General features: G+C 37.8%; 2 protein-coding genes across 4 annotated transcripts in view; one reads left to right on the top strand and one right to left on the bottom strand.

Annotated features, from left to right (window-relative positions):
- Positions 1 to 7,284, bottom strand: part of LOC140678735 (uncharacterized) — a 468,885-nt gene that overhangs the window by 414,705 nt on the left and 46,896 nt on the right. The window lies entirely within an intron of this gene.
- LOC133605457 (uncharacterized) overlaps positions 1 to 7,284 on the top strand; it is a 59,066-nt gene that overhangs the window by 41,451 nt on the left and 10,331 nt on the right. The gene's annotated exons all lie outside the window — the stretch shown is intronic.

The raw sequence follows: 7,284 nt of genomic DNA, 5'->3' as shown, positions 1-7,284 counted from the left end.
CGTAGCAGTACTCAGTCGCAATACACTTTTCCTCCACTTGTGGCAGTAATGATAATATCAAACAAACAAGAAGTCTGGAGCTGGAGTCGTAGGGAAGTTTGTTAATCGCAAAAATTATGACTAAAATGGTAACGCTGTATATTCATTTGCACTTTTATTTTATTGACAGTTGATTTAAGAAAGACGTACAATATTTTCTATTGTTTAAATAGAATGTATTTATTTAATCGGTTTTTATGAGTCCCTCTTTTCTTAGTATATTTGATTAGTATTTATTTTTGTAATCAGCCTGACCTAATACTTGATAATAATAATAATGTTTGTGATTATGACATGTTTTCCTATCATTTGACAAGGTTTATCCTGTTAAACTTTAAGTCAATCAATCAATCAATCAATCTTTATTTATATAGCCCTAAATCACAAGTGTCTCAAAGGGCTGCACAAGCCACAACGACATCCTCGGTACAAAGCCCACATACGGGCAAGGAAAAACTCACCCCAGTGGGACGTCGATGTGAATGACTATGAGAAACCTTGGAGAGGACCGCATATGTGGGTAACCCCCCCCCCTCTAGGGGAGACCGAAAGCAATGGATGTCGAGTGGGTCTGACATAATATTGTGAGAGTCCAGTCCATAGTGGATCCAACATAATAGTAAGAGTCCAGTCCATAGTGGGGCCAGCAGGACACCATCCCGAGCGGAGACGGGTCAGCAGCGCAGAGATGTTCCCAGCCGATGCACAGGCGAGCGGTCCACCCCGGGTCCCGACTCTGGACAGCCAGCACTTCGTCCATGGCCACCGGACCTGTCCCCCCCCCCCCCCCCCCCCTCCACAAGGAAGAGGGGAGCAGAGGAGAAAGGAAAAGAAACGGCAGATCAACTGGTCTAAATGGGGGGTCTATTTAAAGGCTAGAGTATACAAATGAGTTTTAAGATGGGACTTAAATGCTTCTACTGAGGTAGCATCTCTAATTGTTACCGGGAGGGCATTCCATAGTACTGGAGCCCCAATAGAAAACGCTCTATAGCCCGCAGACTTTTTTGGGGCTCTGGGAATCACTAATAAGCCGGAGTTCTTTGAAGGCAGATTTCTTGCCGGGACATATGGTACAATGCAATCGACAAGATAGGACGGAGCTAGACCGTGTAGTATTTTATACGTAAGTAGTAAAACCTTAAAGTCACATCTTAAGTGCACAGGAAGCCAGTGCAGGTGAGCCAGTATAGGTATATATATATATGTATATAAAGGTATATACAGTATAGGCGTAATATGATCAAACTTTCTTGTTCTTGTCAAAAGTCTAGCAGCCGCATTTTGTACCAACTGTAATTTTCTAATGCTAGACATAGGGAGACCCCAAAATAATACGTTACAGTAGTCGAGACGAGACGTAACGAACGCATGAATAATGATCTCAGCGTCGCTAGTGGATAAAATAGAACGAATTTTAGCGATATTACGGAGATGAAAGAAGGCCGTTTTAGTAACACTCTTAATGTGTGACTCAAAGGAGAGAGTTGGGTTGAAAATAATACCCAGATTCTTTACTGATTCGCCTTGTGTAATTGTTTGGTTGTCAAATGTTAAGGTGGTATTATTAAATAAATGTCGGTGTTTAGCAGGACCGATAATCAGCATTTCCGTTTTCTTGGCGTTGAGTTGCAAGAAGTTAGCGGACATCCATTGTTTAATTTCATTAAGACACGCCTCCAGCTGACTACAATCCGGCGTGTTGGTCAGCTTTAGGGGCATGTAGAGTTGGCTGTCATCAGCATAACAATGAAAGCTAACACCGTATTTGCGTATGATGTCGCCTAGCGGCAGCATGTAAATACTAAAGAGTGCGGGGCCAAGAACCGAACCCTGAGGAACTCCGCACGTTACCTTAACATAGTCCGAGGTCACATTATTATGGGAGACGCACTGCATCCTGTCAGTAAGATAAGAGTTCAACCACGACAAAGCTAAGTCTGACATACCAATACGTGTTTTGATACGCTCTAATAAAATATTATGATGGACGGTATCGAAAGCAGCGCTAAGATCAAGAAGCAGCAACATAGATGACGCATCAGAATCCATCGTTAGCAGTAGATCATTAGTCATTTTTGCGAGGGCTGTCTCCGTAGAGTGATTTGCCCTGAAACCGGATTGAAAAGGTTCACAGAGATTGTTAGACACTAAGTGTTCATTTAGCTGCTGTGCCACAATTTTTTCGAGGATTTTCGAAATAAAGGGAAGGTGGGACACCGGTCGGTAGTTTACCATGAGGTCAGGATCAAGGTTAGGTCTTTTGAGCAGAGGATGAATAACCGCTTTCTTGAATGCTAGGGGAACAGTGCCAGAGGAAAGTGATAAGTTTATAATATTTAGCACTGATGGACCTAATAATACAAAAAGCTCCTTGATAAGTTTCCCAGGAAGTGGGTCGAGTAAACATGTTGTTTGTTTTATCCCACTTACACGCTGTAATAGTTCCTCTAATGTTATTTCATCAAAAAGAGAGAGACTATTTTGTATTGCAGTATCCGTCGTAGATACAGTTGTAACTGTGTTCATAGAACCCAGTTGTAGCTGGGATGCGTTGTCTTTAATCTCCTTTCTAATGAGTTCAATTTTCTTATTAAAGAAATTCATAAAGTCATCTGCCGAGTGGGTGGAGCTATTGGGAGGAGTCCCTTGTTGGGTTAGGGATGCTACTGTACTAAACAAAAATTAAGTACACTGCAAAAAGTCAGTGTTCAAAAACAAGGAGAAAAAAAATACAAAAATGAGGGGTATTTTATTTAAACTAAGCAAAATTATCTTTTTTTATTCTGGCAACTTAGCTGCCAGTTTTTCTAGAGTAAAGACAAATGTATCGTCTTCCTATTCACAGTAATACACCAATAAATTAATTAAATTAACTTAAGTACACACACACACACTCGGTGTGGCGAAATTCTTCTCTTTCCCCAAAAATGCGACTTATACTCCAGTGCGACTTATATATGTTTTTTTCCTTCTTTATTATGCATTTTCGGCCTGTGCGACTTACACTCCGAAAAATGCGGTATATGTACTGCTTGCATACCTTTTAAACTTTAATAGTATCCAATATTGCAACAAATATTACAATTTTATTATTTATATTATTATTATTATTATTATATATTATTAAAATTATTAAAATTAATAAAGAATAGTGAACAACAGGCTGAATAAGTGTACGTTATATGAGGCATAAATAACCAACTGGTATGTTAACGTAACATATTATGGTAAGAGTCATTCAAATAACTATAACATATAGAACATGCTATACGTTTACCAAACAATCTGTCACTTCTAATCGCTAAATCCCATGAAATCTTATACGTCTAGTCTCTTACGTGAATGAGATCAATAATATTATTTGATATTTTACGCTAATGTGTTAATCATTTCACACATAAGTCGCTCCTGAGTATAAGTCGCACCCCCGGCCAAACTATGAAAAAAACTGCGACTTGTAGTCCGAAAAATACGGTAGTCTCTTTCCGTTTGAATGTTAGACCATCACGAGATGACGGTATGACTGTATTGATGTGGGCTGGTCTCCTAAAGCTTTAGTAAAACTTGATAATATTCCTATTCTGTCTTGATGGTCCTTCTTACTCAGCATATATGTCATCGAAAGAACTTGAATTGACCAGTGACTTTAATTCCCTGAGAGGTAGACTGGTCAGACGCAACACCATCCTCACCTATGGTCATGAGCTTTGGGTTATGACCGAAAGGACAAGATCACGGGTACAAGCGGCCGGAATGAGAAGTACCGTATTTTTCGGAGTATAAGTCGCTCTGGAGTATAAGTCGCACCGGCTGAAAATGCATAATAAAGAAGGAAAAAAACATATATACTGTAAGTCGCACTGGAGTATAAGTCGCATTTTTTGGGGAAATGTATTTGATAAAAGCCAACACCAAGAATAGACATTTGAAAGGCAATTTAAAATAAATGAAGAATAGTGAACAACAGGCTGAATAAGTGTACGTTATATGAGGCATAAATAAGCAACTGGTATGTTAACGTAACATATTATGGTAAGAGTCATTCAAATAACTATAACATATAGAACATGCTATACGTTTACCAAACAATCTCTCACTCCTAATCGCTAAATCCCATGAAATCTTATACGTCTAGTCTCTTACGTCAATGAGATCAATAATATTATTTGATATTTTACGCTAATGTGTCAATAATTTCACACATAAGTCGCTCCCGAGTATAAGTCGCACCCCCGGCCAAACTATGAAAAAAACTGCGACTTATAGTCCGAAAAATACGGTGCTGTCTTTTGTGATAAAATTATGTTGATTGAGCTGCCATTTTTTGACTGTAAAATCTACGGTTGTTGTTTTTAACGGTGTATTACTGTAAATGGGAAGACGCTACATTTGTTTTTACGCTAGAAAAAAAGGCAGCTAAGTTGCCAGAATAAAAAAAAGAACTTGTACTGTTTTTCCATTCACAATATAATGTTGTAAAAACCAATGTCAATTTAACGCAACAATTCTGGCAACTAAGCAGGCAGCTTTTTTCGTTAAACCCCCTCAAAATAACAGTAGTACTGTTTTTCCATTTACCTTAAAATGTTGTAAAAAAATACAAAAAACACTATATTTTACAGTAAAATTTTGTAAATGTAAAGTTTTACTGTAAAATCGACAATCTACTTTAAACAATTTATATACCGTATTTTTCGGACTATAAGTCGCACTGGAGTATAAGTTGCATTTTTTGGGGAAATGTATTTGATAAAACTCAACACCAAGAATAGACATTTGAAAGGCAATTTAAAATAAATGAAGAATAGTGAACAACAGGCTGAATAAGTGTACGTTATATGAGGCATAAATAACCAACTGGTATGTTAACGTAACATATTATGGTAAGAGTCATTCAAATAACTATAACATATAGAACATGCTATACGTTTACCAAACAATCTGTCACTCCTAATCGCTAAATCCCATGAAATCTTATACGTCTAGTCTCTTACGTGAATGAGATCAATAATATTACCGTATTTTCCGCACCATAAGGCGCCCTGGGTTATAAGCCGCGCCTTCAATGAACGGCATATTTCAAAACTTTGTCCACCTATAAGCCGCCCCGTGTTGTAAGCCGCATCTAACTGCGCTAAAGGAATGTCAAAAAAACATTCAAATAGGTCAGTCAAACTTTAATAATATATTAAAAACCAGCGTGATGTGGGCGCGCATGGAGTCGTATATCAACATGGACAGAGCTGCGTGAAAAAAGCCACCCGGCCTCTTCGCGTAAACTTAAACTTACCTTAACCACTCGCTCATCTTTTCTTCATCCATCCCTTCGAGTTAGCTTTTATGATGACGCCGGCTGGAAAGGTCTCTTTTGGCAAGGTCTTCCTTTTGAATATCACCATGGGTGGAAGTTTCTGGCCATTAGCATGGCAAGCTAGAACCACAGTGAAGGATGACTTCTCATTCCCTGTGGTGCGAATATTCACCGTACGTGCTCCCGTTGTATCCACAGTGCGGTTCACAGGAATATCAGTTGCTGTGAAATAGTAATCCGTGTGCGGATGGAGAGATTGCGTCTTTTCATGAACCGGATCCCTGTCGTTTAGTAGGAGCCATTTTGTGGTCTTTACAGATGTAAACACACAAAGGAAATGAAACGTACGGTAATATCCGCGCGCTTTTTCTTCTTCTACGCGGGCGGGTGGTTGCTTACAGTAGAAGAAGAAGCGCTTCCTGTTCTATGGGGGCGGGTGCTTACCTTGGCGGTTGCTTGCGTAGAAGAAGAAGCGCTTCCTGTTCTACCGGGAAAAAAGATGGCGGCTGTTTACCGAAGTTGCGAGACCGAAACTTTATGAAAATGAATCTTAATATTAATCCATATATAAAGCGCACCGGGTTATAAGCCGCACTGTCAGCTTTTGAGAAAATTTGTGGTTTTTAGGTGCGGCTAATAGTGCGGAAAATATGGTATTTGATATTTTACGGTAATGTGTCAATAATTTCACACATAAGTCGCTCCCGAGTATAAGTCGCAAAGTATAGTTTGGCCAAACTATGAAAAAAACTGCGACTTATAGTCCGAAAAATACGGTCCTGTCTTTTGTGATAAAATTATGTTGATTGAGCTGCCATTTTTTGACTGTAAAATCTACGGTTGTTGTTTTTAACGGTGTATTACTGTAAATGGGAAGACGCTACATTTGTTTTTACGCTAGAAAAAAAGGCAGCTAAGTTGCCAGAATAAAAAAAAAGAACTTGTACTGTTTTTCCATTCACAATATAATGTTGTAAAAGACAATGTCAATTTAACACAACAATTCTGGCAACTAAGCAGGCAGCTTTTTTCGTTAAACCCCCTCAAAATAACAGTAGTACTGTTTTTCCATTTACCTTAAAATGTTGTAAAAAAAAATACAAAAAACACTATATTTTACAGTAAAATTTTGTAAATGTAAAGTTTTACTGTAAAATCGACAATCTACTTTAAACAATTTATATACCGTATTTTTCGGACTATAAGTCGCACTGGAGTATAAGTCGCATTTTTGGGGGAAATTGACTTGATAAAAGCCAACACCAAGAATAGACATTTGAAAGGCAATTTAAAATAAATGAAGAATAGTGAACAACAGGCTGAATAAGTGTACGTTATATGAGGCATAAATAAGCAACTGGTATGTTAACGTAACATATTATGGTAAGAGTCATTCAAATAACTATAACATATAGAACATGCTATACGTTTACCAAACAATCTGTCACTCCTAATCGCTAAATCCCATGAAATCTTATATAAATAAAGAGATAAATAATATTATTTGATATTTTACGGTAATGTGTCAATAATTTCACACATAAGTCGCTCCCGAGTATAAGACGCACCCCCGGCCAAACTATGAAAAAAACTGCGACTTATAGTCCGAAAAATACGGTGCTGTCTTTTGTGATAAAATTATGTTGATTGAGCTGCCAGTTTTTTGACTGTAAAATCTACGGTTGTTGTTTTTAACGGTGTATTACTGTAAATGGGAAGACGCTACATTTGTTTTTACGCTAGAAAAAAAGGCAGCTAAGTTGCCAGAATAAAAAAAAAGAACTTGTACTGTTTTTCCATTCACAATATAATGTTGTAAAAATTTAACATAACAATTCTGGCAACTAAGCAGGCAGCTTTTTTCGTTAAACCCCCTCAAAATAACAGTAGTACTGTTTTTCCATTTACCGTAAAATGTTATAAAAAATACA

This window comes from Nerophis lumbriciformis, linkage group LG04 (genome assembly GCF_033978685.3).
Source record: "Nerophis lumbriciformis linkage group LG04, RoL_Nlum_v2.1, whole genome shotgun sequence".
Lineage (NCBI taxonomy): Eukaryota > Metazoa > Chordata > Actinopteri > Syngnathiformes > Syngnathidae > Nerophis > Nerophis lumbriciformis.
Note: the sequence above shows the minus strand (reverse complement) of the source record. Positions and strands in the feature narration are given on the sequence as shown.